Source organism: Lynx canadensis, chromosome E2 (assembly GCF_007474595.2).
Source record: "Lynx canadensis isolate LIC74 chromosome E2, mLynCan4.pri.v2, whole genome shotgun sequence".
Taxonomy (NCBI): Eukaryota; Metazoa; Chordata; class Mammalia; order Carnivora; family Felidae; genus Lynx; species Lynx canadensis.
Window position 1 is genome coordinate 55,557,090 of NC_044317.1, and position 14,602 is coordinate 55,571,691.

General features: G+C 44.0%; 1 pseudogene; it reads left to right on the forward strand.

The window, feature by feature from the left end:
• The first annotated feature begins 5,342 nt into the window (after nt 1-5,342).
• LOC115503289 overlaps nt 5,343-14,602 on the forward strand; it is a 29,342-nt pseudogene continuing 20,082 nt past the window's right edge.

Consider the following 14,602-nt stretch of genomic DNA (forward strand, 5'->3'; position numbering starts at 1 on the left):
CCGAAAAAATACAAAAGCACTAATTCAAAAGGATACATGCACCCCTACCTAAGTTTTTAGAAGCATTATTTACAAGAGCCAAGATATGGAAGCTGCTCAAATGTCCATGGACAAAAGAATGAATAAAGACAATGTGGATGTGGTATATAGATACAATGGTATTTTATTCAGCCATAAAAAAGAATGAAATCTTGCCATTTGTGACAATATGGATGGCACTAAAGAGTATAATGCTAAGCAAAATGAGTCAGTCAGAGAAAGGCTGTTATGCCCAGAATTCGTGATCCCCAAAGACCACCAGGGAGCGGAGCCCGATGCAAAAGCAAAGAGCCTTTATTCAAGCTAGCTTGAGCTCAATCCTCTACCTGCACCGACACAGCGGTGAGATACCGGGGGGAGAGAGCGAGTTTCAAAAGGACAAAGGTTTTATTGGGGCCTAGGGGCAGTTGGTGAGGTAATGGCTGTGGCCTCAGCCGATTGTCAGGGGAAGGGTCGGAGTCCTGTTATGCAGGTCGCTGGGTGTGTTTTGATCGGGAAGTTTGAACGGGTGAGCGGGAGTTTACTCAAGGGGAGGAGGCGTGGTCAAGGTGAAGGACACAGAACAAGATGGAGTTGGCCGGCGTAGGCCCGCCCATTCAGGCAAGTACTATAGGATTTCACTCATATGTGGAACTTAATAAGCAAAACAAACGAGCAAAGGGGAAAAAAAGAGACAATCCAAGAAACAGACTCTTAACTATTGAGAACAAAGATCAAAATTGAAACATCAGGATTTATATTGGAGAGCGATCTTGCAAAGGTAGTTTGTGATAAGGCTTTGTTTCAAACATCCATGCTTTTGGTGTCAGAGAATCATAGTGGAGAGGAACCATACATCTGTACTGAACCTGGAAAAGACCTTGGAGCAAAGGTGGGTTCTCAGGATTGACAACGAATTCATACTTCCAATGTAATGGAACATGTTAATTTTCTTAATTGTCACAACAGACTCGACATCAGAATATTTTTACAAAGAATAAGTCTTTCTTCAAGATTAATCTGAGATATCCCATACTGCAGAATAAATAGAAGTCAAAATATGTTAAAACTCACGGCATGATAGATAGCAAAAGAACAAATATGTGGAGATGGCCAAATAATTTTATGAGGTATTTTATTCAATTTTTTGAGGTTTCTTTAGAAGGCTGCTCCATTATCTAGGAGTTTCAACCTGACATTTGGATTCTGGTGATAGGCTTTTCTCACTGGCCTTTTGTCATGGTCTCTGGGACAGAATTACAAAGATGGAAGGTCCTACTTCATTAGCTGAGGTTCATTCATATTTTTGTTCCCTGAAAGAACAAGGATACTTCCTTTTAAAAATAAATATTATCTTGGGGCACCTGGGTGACCCAGTCCATTAAGTGTCCAACTTAGGTCATGATCTCATAGTTGGTGAGTTCAAGCCCCACATCAGAGCCTGGAACCTGCTTCGGATTCTGTGTCTCCCTCTCTCTCTCTCTCTCTCTCTCTGCCCCTCCCTTGCTTGTGCTCTTTCTGTCTCAAATAAACATTTAAAAACAAATAAATAAAATTAAATATTTTCTGAATTAGGGAGGATGTGGGGTGGCAGAGAATACTGTAAAACGATGCAGTTAAGCCCTTGGGTTTATTGTGTTCAGGGAGCCTTTCTCCAGACAGACTCCATGTGGTTTATAGGAAAGGAATGCTTTACCAAATGACCATGAAATAAAGCAGGTCAAGACACTGGGAGATTGGGATTTATATGGGAAGATAGGAATAGGTTACTAGGGACTGATTATGTGGTAGAAATAATACAGGAGACACGGTGGCTACATTGTCCTTTGGATGTTAATAGCTGTTTTATTTCAAGAATTAGTGAAGGGGCACCTAGGTGGCTCAGTTGGTTGAGTATCTGACTTCGGCTCAGGTCATGATCTCATGGCTTGTGAGTTCGAGCCCTGAGTCGGGCTCTGTGCTGACAGCTCAGAGCCTGGAGCCTGCTTCGGATTCTGTGTTTCCCTTTCTTTCTGTCCCTCCCCTGCTCATGCTGTCTTTCTCCTTCAAAAATAAATAAACATTAAAAAATTAATGAAAATGAATCTTATTTTTGACAATTGAAGAGAGAACAGTTATCAGGAGAGCTTAATCGAAAGAACCAATATAATTCATGCAGGTGTATGATTCACACTTAACTGATGGTATAACTTTTTTTTTTTAACGTCATTTATTTGTTTTGAGAGAGACAGAGACAGCGCAAGCAGGGAAGGGGCAGAGAGAGGGAGAGAGAGAGAATCCCAAGTAGGCTCTGCACCATCAGTGCAGAGCCCGATGCAGGGCTTGAACTCACAAACTGTGAAACCATGACCAGAGCTGAAACCAAGAGTCAGATACTCAACCAACTGAGCCACCCAGGTAACCCTGCTGGTATAACTTTTCTACTTTTTTTTTTCTTCCAGATTTAATGAAGTATAATTATCAAATAAAATTGTATGATATTTAAATGTACATTGTGATGATTTGATATATGTGTAGATTTTAAAAGGATTTTCCCCATGTAGTTGTCACATCTATTACTTTACATATTTATTGTGTGTGTGTGTGTGTGTGTGTGTGTGTGTGTGTGTGTGTGTGTGAACATTTAAGTTCTCTAAGATTTCAGGTATATAATAGAATGTAGTTGCCATGTCCTACATGAATTCCTTAGTCTTTATTAGTTTTAGAACTGAAAGCTTGTACCCTTTTATCAACCTCTCCGTGTTTCCCGCACCTCCCAGTCCTGGCAACCACTTTTCTAGTCAGTGTTTCTATGAAGTTGATTTAATTAAATAATGGATTTCTCTCTCTCTCTCTTTTTAAGTTTATTTATTTATTAAGTAATCTCTGCACCCAACCTGGGGCTTGAACTCACAACCCCTGAGATCAAGAGGTACATGCTCTAAGGACTGAGCCAGCCTGGCACCCCTTATTGATTTCTTTATAAGTCAATGCATTTGAAGGAAGGAGCGGTCATATCTTTCACTTTTGGCGGGCAAAAACCCTGTCCAGCTAGGTCCTCAAACTAATGGGATTGCTTCTGGGATTATGCGCCAGTGGGCCTGAAGCCAGGTCACATAGCTCGTACCTCAACCTGTGTTATGGAGGGGCACTGTGTCACTGCATCTTTTAAAAATGGGATAAAAAGAATAAAATAAAAATAAAAATGGGATGATAGATCTTCTTTTATTCATATGTGTGCTATGTCAAGACATTCTGCTCAATTTTACCTGAAAGTATTTTAAATATGCTAATTTCCCTATCTAAACGTATTTTGATTGACTGTCAGTTTCACGTGGTTGAAATCTTCCATATGCAGGGTGAGAGAAAACACATCTGTAGTAGATGTTAACAGATACTGCCAGAAAAATTATTCAGGGTAGAAGTTTGTTGGATGTTTGATAACCTAGTTTTACTTTCCTTAGGGTTCATATTAAAGAACATACACTTCCCTCCTGGGTGCCTTTAGAAATATTGCAAAATTGATTATTCTTTAAGTGAAAATCGCTAAGACTACATATGTTACGAGCTTTGTAAACATTTAGAAAGCAAAGAGCTAAAATATACAATTTGTAAATAAAAAACCTTGTACTTTGAGAAGGTATGTGTAGTGATTTTGAAATTATATTTAGATACTGATTTAAGTATATTATGATGTAAAGTTAAACTCAGGTATTTGAAGGTAAGTCATCTCAAGCGTGTAACAGAATAAATTGTTATAACAAACATAAACGACAACAAGGCAATTTATAACATTTTTTAAAAAGTTAGTGTTCTGCCTAAAGCAGTGGTTGGCAACCCAAATTATATATGCCTTCGCCCTCCACGCGTCTTTCCTCTGGTCTCGTCCCTATGCAAGTCTTCGGAACTGAGCACAGCGTTGAGTTTGGCCTCCTGGGTGATTGGGGAATTGAAAAAGCAATGCCATTTTGTTGGGTGTCCGTATGGAATTGCCCTTTCTCTCCAGGGAGTTTTGAATTTTACATTCTAGTTTGTAAGCCCGACACAAACAGCTCCAGCTGTGTAATTAAACTACTTAAATTGATCTTAACTACAGGAAATGTTCCTGCACCACCAGGATCCCCACAGACCACGTCCCCACAGACCACCAGGATCCCAGTTCCCTGGCCCCCAAATTGCTTCAGCTTCACGGGCTTTTACCTTAACACTGTTAGAGACCGTGAAATAAGCAGGAAGCAGGCTGCTCCTGGAGACATTTCAAGAATCATTTTTACACCTGGCAGAGACACCTTGGGAGCGAGGGGAGGGACACCCGCCATGTACCTGCCCCCTCGCCGTACCTGCCCCCTTGTGGTCTAGCCTCCTTCCACGCTCCGCCCCCTGACGGGCTCGCCAAAGCCCGCCCCCTCCCCATCTTCGTCCCGCCCCTGCGGAGGCGTCACGTCCCTTCGGCGCCCCCCCTCGCCGGCTCCGTCCTGCCCCCATAGCGGTACCTGCTGAGGCGTCACCTCTTCTCGCCCCGCCCCTGACGGCCACGCCCCGCTTAGGCCCCGCCCACACACGGCCCCTTCGTCTTTTTATTGCACGCGCGCTCAGGTTCCTGTAGACCCGGAAGCGGACAGCGCGGAGCAAAAGTTTCGCTGTTGAGTGTGAGTTTCCGTCTTTCTAGTTTAAACCTGCTCTTTGCAGTCCCCTCTCCTCCAAAGCCGGGGTCTGGATATCGCTACGGGTCTTAAAATCCCCGCATGCGCCACCGCACCCCAAGTAAATTCAGACGTCACATTGGGAGGCCGGGGCCGCGTCCCTTTCTGTTTAAAATCGCAGCTAAACTGACCCCTGTCCCCGGCGTTTCCGCGTTCGGGCCACGCAGACACCGGCTTTCCCGTCCGTGTCCTGCTGGAATTCTCTTCGGAACCCGCCGCCCGCCTCACGTCGTGAAAAGCCCCCTTCCACGAAGTGGATTCCCTCCCCGCCCCAGCCTCGCCCTGTCGGCCCTGCCTGGCAGCCCCTGCAGCCTCTCGGGAGAGGCCGCATCCTCCTCCGGGCGGACGATTCTGGAGAGCCCACCGTTCTGGGGCACCCTCCCCGCCCCCTCTCCTCGCGTCGGCTTCTGTTCCCCAGAACCCCCTCTTCCTGGTCACCCCTTCCCCTGACTCCGCGCTGGGGTGGGTGACTTGGCCTGCCTAGTGACACCCAGTGTATTTCGCCCCAAATTCCTCCCCACTTGAAAACGTGCTTCTTCCAGGAGGCGGTTGTCTTATTTCATTCCATGCCTACTCAATGTGTGATGGAGGGCACTGGGAGAAAGAAAGCCATTGAAAGAAAACCTAGAGGCAACGTAGAGGATGGGTGAGGGACTTTGCAAAGAGACAGAATAAGCCGCGGAAGTAGCAGGTGGAAAGAGTAGAAGTTTGAGGAAAGCCCGGTCTCCAAGGAGATGAAGGAGAGCAAAATGGAAGGGCCCTTGTTCAGAGTAGAAGTGGAGGCAACAATGGTGAGGCACGTCAGATGGAGGAGAGGACTAAAGAGTTAAAGTCTTGGCCAACAGAGGAAGGTGTAGTTGAGACAGAGGAAAGAGGTGACAAGAGAGCGGAGGAAGAAACCAGAATGGAAATATAGCTACCTGGGGGTGCCAGAGAGTGGGGACCAAGGGAGTATAACAGAGAAAGAAGAGAGGAATATAACGGAGAGCAGGGAAAGAGCGCAGGTGGGACAAGAAAGAGACTGAAATGCATGGAGACTGGGGAGAAATAAAAACAAGAGGGGAAACACGTGCACAATGGGACAGAATAGGTGTGAGGGAAGGAATCCAGAGGACAGAAAGAGGATAACGGACTGAGCAGAAACCCAGGGGGAAAACAGGAAAAAAAAAAAAAAGAGAGAGAAACACAGAATAAGATAGAATAAGAGGAAAGTACATCTTAGTGAAAAGAGAGGGTGGGCCTGAATCCAGATGGGTCTGCGTTAATTGGATATAGATGATTAAATTGTGAAATACTGATTTGGGGCTTTACCATCTAATACATTTAAAGTTTGTTTAAATCATGTGGATGAGGACGAGAATTTCAGAACACCTGCCCGTAAGGCTTGTGCGTTTTATATTTATTTGCATCCCAAGGTAATTTCCATTTGCAAACCCTATTCAGCCAGTGGGCGGTAACTTAGTCATTTGTGGATCACCCTCTCCCCTTTGCCTGGGTTGCGGAAGGGGAGAAATGCTGGTCACTACATGGTGCCTTTTTATTTATTTATATATACTTTTTAATGTTTTTTTTTTTTTTCTTTATTTTGGGGGAGAGAGAGAGAGTGTGTGCGCGCGCGTGCCTGTGCGCACGCGTGGGGGAGAAGCCGAGAGGGGGAGAGAGAGTCCCAAGCAGGCTCTGTGCTGTTAGTGTGGAACCCAACTCTGGGCTCTATCTCACTTACTGTGAGATCACGACTTGAGCTAAACTCGAGTCCACTGCTTAGGGGATGAGTAGGGACACCTGGGTGGTTCAGTTGGTCAGCGTCCAACTTCAGCTTAGGTCATGATCCCAGGGTCCTTGAATTCTAGCCCGAGCAGGGCCTTCCGCTCTTCTGCTCTTGGTGAGGAGCCTGCCTTGAATCCTCTAGCTCCCTCTCGCCCCTCCCCCACTCTTACGCACTCTTGTGCGCATGCTCTCTCTCAAAAATAAATAAACATCTAAAAAAAACTTCTTTAACAAAGAGTCACATGCTTAACCAGCTGAGCCGCCCAGGTGCCCCTACATGGTGCCTTTTTTAAAGGAGTGTTAAATTTACTCTTTTTGTTTTTGTAATGGATTTACTTCCCCCTCCCTACTGCTCTTACATTTAATTCAGTATTCTTTTTGTAGCTTGAGGTAAATCTTAGTTCAGATTCCACTTTTCTATAAATAATAATAATTTTTTAAAGCTTATTTATTTTGAGAGAGAGAGGAAGAGTAAGAGAGAATCCCAAGCAGGCCCTGCATCACCAGCACAGAGCCTAAGGCAGGGCTCCAGCTCGCTCACGGTGAGATCATGACCTGAGTCAGAAGCGCAACCATCTGAGCCACCCAGGTGCCCCTTATATAAATAATTATTAACTTCTGAAATAATGGCCTCCTGTACACTCAAGTCAGGTTATTCTTTTTTCAGTATGATATATATTTTTTAAGTTTTTATTTTAATCGCCCAATGTGATATATTAATTTTGTTTTCACTTTGACCCCAGAATTACTTAGGTTTTTTTTAAAAATTTACATCCAAATTAGTTAGCATATAGTGAAACAATGATTTCAGGAGTAGATTCCTTAATGCCCCTTACCCATTTCACCCATCCTGTCTCCCACAATCCCTCCAGTAACCCTCTGTTTGTTCTCCATACTTAAGAGTCTCTTATGTTTTGTCCCCCTCCCTGTTTTTATATTATTTTTGTTTCCCTTCCCTATGTTCATCTGTTTTGTCTCTTAAAGTCCTCCTATGAGTGAAGTCATATGATTTTTGTCTTTCTCTCACTGATTTCACTTAGCATAATACCCTCCAGTTCCATCCACGTAGTTGCAAATGGCAAGGTTTCATTCTTTTTGATTGCCGACTAATACTCCATTGTATATATATACCACATCTTCTTTATCCATTCGTCCATCGATGGACATTTGGGCTCTTTCCATACTTTGGCTATTGTTGATAGTGCTGCTATAAACATGGGGGTGCATGTGTCCTTTCGAAACAGCACACCTGTATCCCTTGGATAAATGCCTAGTAGTGCAATTGCTGGGTTGTAGGGTAGTTCTATTTTAGTTTTTTGAGGAACCCCCATACTGTTTTCCAGAGTGGCTGCACCAGCTTGCATTCCCAAGAATTATTTAGATTTTTTAAAAAAAATTACAAATTATTCACCTTTTAAATGGGTTTCTGGTTTAGATTGAGGCGTGCGTGTTTTCTCCTCCTTATCTTATATATTAGAAAAGTTCTTCAGCAATCGGTACATACTTTTAGGTTGTTTCAGTGAGTACTTAGTAAGGATGCTGATGGTCTTGTAGCCTTTGAAACCTAGTTTAACAGTTGCCTAATGCTCCAATTTCTTATGTGATCCCTTAAAACAGTGGGCTGTGAGCTACTAAGTCTCTGTGCCCCTCAATTCCATTTTGTCTGCTCTCTGCAAACTGAAGGATGGCTGGGTTGACTTGGAACCTTTCCCAAAAGAGTCCATCTATTTACAATGAAGAAATTTGCTCATGAACAAAACAAAACAAAAAACCCTCAACAAAACTGAAATTAAACAAAAATTTGCTCAGAGCTAATTTCTGTAGCTGACCGTCTTTCAGTGTGATCTGCATTAATGGTTATGTTTTTGCAATTATGTATTTTTAAATATTTTACTCTCCCATGTGGTGAGGACTTCCCCGTGTGTGTTTGTGGCACAGAATGGGGTATGGCCATTCTAAGCTTTAAGGAGAATTTTCAGCTTTTAAGGTGGACTTCTAAGAAAGAGCCACATTGCCTGAGGAAGAGGCCCAGAAGAGGAGGAAGAAAAATGAAAGAGGACACAGGAATGGCGTTTTCTCAGGTAAAGTCATATTCTTGGTCGATGATCCATTTCTCCTTCCTGTTGGCCTTGCGGATCTCTAGAGGACTCTTGACACGTGCCCGTCCACACTCCCCCAGGCCTTCCCCCAGTCCCCCTCCTCTCCAGTTAGATTCCAGCTCATGGTAACCCAGTGACACGGAGCCTGTGAGCAGGCTTGGCCACATGCTGATGGGCTCACGCTCAGGCAGCGGTTGTGTAGGGGCCACATCTGGATGCACTGTTAGGCGTCTGTAAGCCGGGGTAAAAGAAGCGGCGCGTGGAATCCTGTATTAACGTCCACACGTGCCTGGAAACTTCTAGAAAAATAGACCAATAGCGAGCAATCTGCCCACTTTTACACTACATTTGAAGCTGAACAAGTGTGGGTCACTGCCTTTAAAATATTAATGTTGGGAATGGAATGGAAAGAGTTTTATTCATCATGAGTTTTAAAATATGAAATCAACCTTTCTGAATTTGGATGGCTTTTATTTCTTTTCCTTCATCATTTCTCTGGCTAGGATTTCCGGTACTCTGTTGAACGGAAATGCTGAGAGTGCGGACCCTTGCTGCCGCCTTCTTTTTTTTTTTTTTCGTAAAAAAATTTGTTTTAATTTATTCATTTTTGAGAGACAGACCGTGAGTGGGGGAGGGGCAGAGAGTGAGGGAAACACAGAATCTGAAGCAGGCTCCAGGCTCTGAGCTGTCGGCACAGAGCTTGATATGGCGCTCGAACTCATGGACTGTAAGATCATGCATGACCTGAGCCAAAGTCGGACGCTCAACCGACTGAGCCCCCCGGGCGCCCCTGCCTTCTTCTTTATCTTAGAGGAAAAGCTTTCAGTCTCTCACCGTTGGGTAGGCTGGTTGTGTGCTTTTTGTATATGACTTTAATTGTGTTGGGGGTGGTCTGTTATTCCTAGTTTGTTGGATGTCTTCATCCTGAAAGCTTGTTGAATTTTGTGAAAGCCTTTTTCTGCATTGAGATGACCAAATGTTTTTTTTCCTTCATTCTGTTAGTACATTCTACTAATGTATTGTCATTGATTTTTTTGAATGTTGAATCTTCCATACTTTGTTTTAAAATTTTTTTAAGTTTATTTATTTTCAGAGAGTGAAATCACCAGGATGGAAGAGGCAGAGAGAGAGGGAGAGAGAGAGAATCCCAAGCAGGCTCTGCACTGTCAGCACAGAGCCTGATGCGGGGCTTGAACTCAGGAACCATGAGATCATGACCTGAGCTGAAGTCTGACGCTTACCCAACTGAGCCACCCGGGTGCCCCTCTTTGTGGAGATTTTTGATCACTGCTCGTATGTCCTCTCCAGGTGTAATTCTGTTCACATTTGTTATTTCTTCGTGATCATAGGTCTTGGTAGGTTGTATGTTTTCATGAATTGACCCTTACCTTTGAGGTTATGCATTGTTGGCATGGAGTTGTTCATAGTACCCTCATAGAGTCCTTTTTAAAACTTTCCATGACATGAATTGCAATGTTCACTAGTCTAGCTAAGGGCTTGTCAATTTATTAATCTTTTCAAAACATCTCTTGGTTTGTTGATTTTTTTAATATTGTTTTTTTTTAATCCTCTATTTCATTTACCTCTGCTGTAATCTTATTTACTTCCTTCTGCTAAACTGGGTTTAGTTTGTTCTTCTTTTTCTGCCTCCTTGAGGTGTAAAATTAGATTTCTGATTTGAGATCTTTCTTCTTGTTTAATGTAAATATTCACCATTGCAGACCCTCCTCTGAGTGTCCCTACATTTCAGTATGTTGTTTTTTCATTTTCATCCGGACACTTTGCAGATTCTCTTGCGGTTTCTTCTTTGACCCATTGCTTAAGAATGAGCTGTTTGGGGGCACCTGGTGGCTCTGTCATTAAGCATCTGACTTCAGCTCAGGTCATGGTCTCATGGTTTGTGAGTTCACGTCCCACATGAAGTAAGCATGAGCCCCGTTTTGCTCTCTCCCTCTGCCTCTCTCTCCCTCCCTCCCTCCCTCCCTCCCTCCCTCCCTCTCCCTCCCTCCCTCCCTCCCTCCCTTTCTCTCTCCCCCTCCTTCCCTCCCTCTCTCTCTTTCCCTCCTTCTCTCTCTCTGCCCCTTGCTCACTTGCTTGCTCTCTCTCTCTCTCTCTCTCTCAAAACAAAAAACAAAAAACAACAAAAAATGTTTTGGGGTTCCTGTTTGGCCCAGTAGGTAGACTCTTGATCACAGGGTTGTGAGTTCGAGCCCCATGTTGGGTGTAGAGGTTACTTAAAAAAATAAGCAATTAGAAAAAAGTATATTATAGAAAAAATGAGTTGTTTCCTTTTTGCTATTTGCTTTTAGTTTCAACTCAGTGTTAGAGAAGATGCTCTTTATGATTTCAGCCTGCTTTTTTAAAATTTTTTTTTTCAACGTTTATTTATTTTTGGGACAGAGAGAGACAGAGCATGAACAGGGGAGGGGCAGAGAGAGAGGGAGACACAGAATCGGAAACAGGCTTCAGGCTCTGAGCCATCAGCCCAGAGCCCGACGCGGGGCTCGAACTCACGGACCGCGAGATTGTGACCTGGCTGAAGTCGGACGCTTAACTGACTGTGCCACCCAGGCGCCCCAAGATTTCAGCCTTCTAAAATTTGCTAAGATTTGTTTTCTGGCGTGACGTCACGTGTGCTTTAGAAGACCATGTTCTGCTGCTGCTGGCTGTGGTGTTCCGTCTGTCTGGTAGGTGCACTTGCTGAGAGTGCTGTTCAGGTCTTCTGTCTCCTTCTGGATCTTCTGAAACTGGGTACTGAAGTCTACTGTTATTATTTCTTTTTATTTTTTTATTTTTTATTTTTATTAAAAAAATTTTTTTTAACATTTATTTATTTTTGAGACAGAGAGAGACGGAGCATGAACGGGGGAGGGGCAGAGAGAGAGGGAGACACAGAATCGGAAGCAGCCTCCAGGCTCCCAGCCGTCAGCCCAGAGCCCGACGGGGGGCTCGAACTCACGGACCGTGAGATCGTGACCTGAGCTGAAGTCGGACGCTTAACCGACTGAGCCACCCAGGCACCCCATACTGTTATTATTTCCTTAATACATCTGGGGGCTCTAATGTCACATGCCTGTGTGTTTACCCTTGTGCTGTCTTCCTGGTGAGCCAATCTTATCATGATGTCCTTCCCCTCTTGCGACCGTTTTGTCTTATAATCTCTTCTGTCTGATAGGATATAACCACCTCTGCTGTCTTTAGGATCCTGCTTGCATGAAATATCGTTCTCCCTCTTGCCCTTTTAGCCTGTTTCCATCCTTAGATCTGTGAATTTCAACAGTTTCAGCTCCTTGACACCCTCTCTCTCTCTCTCTCTCTCTCTCTCTCTCTCTCTCTTTCTCTCTCTCTCTCTCTTTCTCTCTCTTTCGAGCACCTGGGTGGCTCAGTTGGGTAAGCTTCCAACTCTTGATTTCAGCTCAGGTCATGATCTATGATCTCACAGTTTGTGAGTTTGAACACCACATCAGGCTCTGCACACAAATCACAGAGTCTGTTTGAGATTTTCTCTCGCTCCCTCTCTCTCTGCCCCTCCTCCTCTCACACTCTTTCTCAAAATAAATTTTAAAAACTTAAAAAAAAAGTTTCTCTTTCCCCCACTCTGCCTCACTCCCCTGCCCATGTTCTCTCTTAAAAAAAAAAAAATCATTCAAAATTATGTTGAGAAACCACACCTCATATTTCAGTTAATTTGCACGAATGCATGGATGTGTAAGTCCATGGTTTTTTTTTTTTAATTTTTTTTTAACGTTTATTTATTTTTGAGACAGAGAGAGACAGAACATGAACGGGGGAGGGGCAGAGAGAGAGGGAGACACAGAATCGGAAGCAGGCTCCAGGCTCTGAGCCATCAGCCCAGAGCCCGACGCGGGGCTCGAACTCACGGACCGCGAGATCGTGACCTGAGCTGAAGTCGGACGCTTAACCAACTGAGCCACCCAGGCTCATGGTTTTTATAAAGACATTCCATAAATAAGTTTCATAGTTTTTAGCCATTGAAATTATATCTTAAGTATATTCCATGGCCTTAAATTCTTTCTACACTATCAGGCTAATGATTTAGGTAATGATAAGAATAGCAGCGTTTCTGTGCATGCAGCGTCTATGAGGACCTTTTATGTAGTTTGATGTAGTAAACTTTGAGCTTGTTTCAAGAAGCCTCTGTCTGTGTACTTGTAATGCTCCGTTACTGAACTACTTAATTCTTGAGTTTCAGTTCTAAAACCTGACTACCTGAGCTCGTGTGCTCGCTGTGTCATTCTTAGCTCTTTGACCGGAGGAGAGTTTTCTAGAGTGCCTCCGACCAGTATGAGTCTTCCCCTCCATAGGATGGGAGCACATCTTCCCCCAGTGAGCTGTTCTGCTGATACCAGCTTGGTACATGTGAAGCCTTTAGAGTAATACCTAGCACGTAGGAAGGGTCAGAAGCTTTGAAGTCATTGCCATTGCTATCCTCATCACAAGTTTTATTGATTTCATTTTAATTTTTAATTAAAAAAATTTTTTAATGTTTATTTTTGAGAGAGAGAGAGAGAGAGCACAAGGGGGAGAGGGGCAGAGGGAGAGGAAGACACAGAATCCAAAGCAGGCTCCAGGGTCTGGGCTGTCACACACAGCCCGATGTGGGGCTTGAACTCACAACCTGAGCTGAAATCAAGAGTCAGACGCTTAGCCAACGGAGCCACCAGGTGCCCCCTCATCACTGTTTTTAAATTCTAACTTCTCTTTAAAGCCACTGTGAATGTTGTCATCTCTGCAGATAGCACTCATGCCGTAGCTCATCTAGATACTATCACTCCGTGTGTAGAACACAGTATCTAATACTGTGTATAGACAGTTTAGTATTGGGGTTTTTTAGGTGTATTCTTCATGTATTGTCCACAAAATGAGAAATCCACAGTTACTTGGAGGGTATTATAATCTCTTATGGAAATGCATAAGAACTTAAAGTTAGAGGCACATAAGTTGCTTAAAATACCTTAACATGGGTCTGTTGGACAGTCACTTTAACCAAATTGATACGCACCTCTCTCTTCTCATTTTGTGTGAAGAACTCACCCCATGGCCTCTTGGTGAAGTGTGTTTTCATTTCAGGGACGATTGACCTTCAAGGATGTGGCCATAGAATTCTCTCAGGAGGAGTGGGAGTGCCTGGACCCCGCTCAGAGGGCCTTGTACAGGGACGTGATGCTGGAGAACTACAGGAACCTGGTCTCCCTGGGTGAGGACAATATCTGTTCAGAAGTGGGGATCTGCCCTTGGGTATCTTTGCATTTTTCCTTAGTTTGCCTCCTGGGAGCCCCTGCCTTACTTGCCTGAGTTTGAAAAGCCTCATTATGCGGCAGCTGGACTTTTACTTTCCTGTTTTTTCAGATGATACATCAGGAGTTGTTCTGGAGTTTAAGAATGCATAAAACCAAATGGCAGACTTTTAAAATAGCCAGTTTCCGGGGCACCTGGGTGGCTCAGTCGGTTAAGCGTGACTTCGGCTCAGGTCATGATCTGTGGTTTGTGAGTTCGAGCTGCACACCGGGCTCTGTGCTGACAGCTCAGAGCCTGGAGCCTGCTTCAGATTCTGTGTTTCCTCGTCTCTCTGACCCTCCCATGCTCATGCTCTGTCTCTGTCTGTCTCTCAATAATAATAAACAAATGTTCAAAAAAAATTTTACATAGCCAATTCCCTATTTTCTTCCCCTGCACTTTGGATTCAGTAGTTCGGGAAGAGAGCTGTATCTCTGCGATCCTGTTGCCTGCACTCTCAGAAGGAGGCAGGCGGTGGAGGAGTTTGTGAAATGATCTTTCCAGATCCATCTGTGATGTCCTCTCTCCTCAGCTGAACAAAAAGCGAAGATTCTGGAAAAGCCATAGCACATCACGTTCACCTTCCTTTCTTCTTATAAGCAGGAATATGTGTGTTTGACCTGAATATTACGTCCTTTTTGGAGCAAGGGAAAGAAGGGCAGAGAGGAAGCTGCACATTAATAGTGTTTGAGAGGGGCGCCTGGGTGGCTCAGTCGGTTAAGCATCTGACTCTTGGTT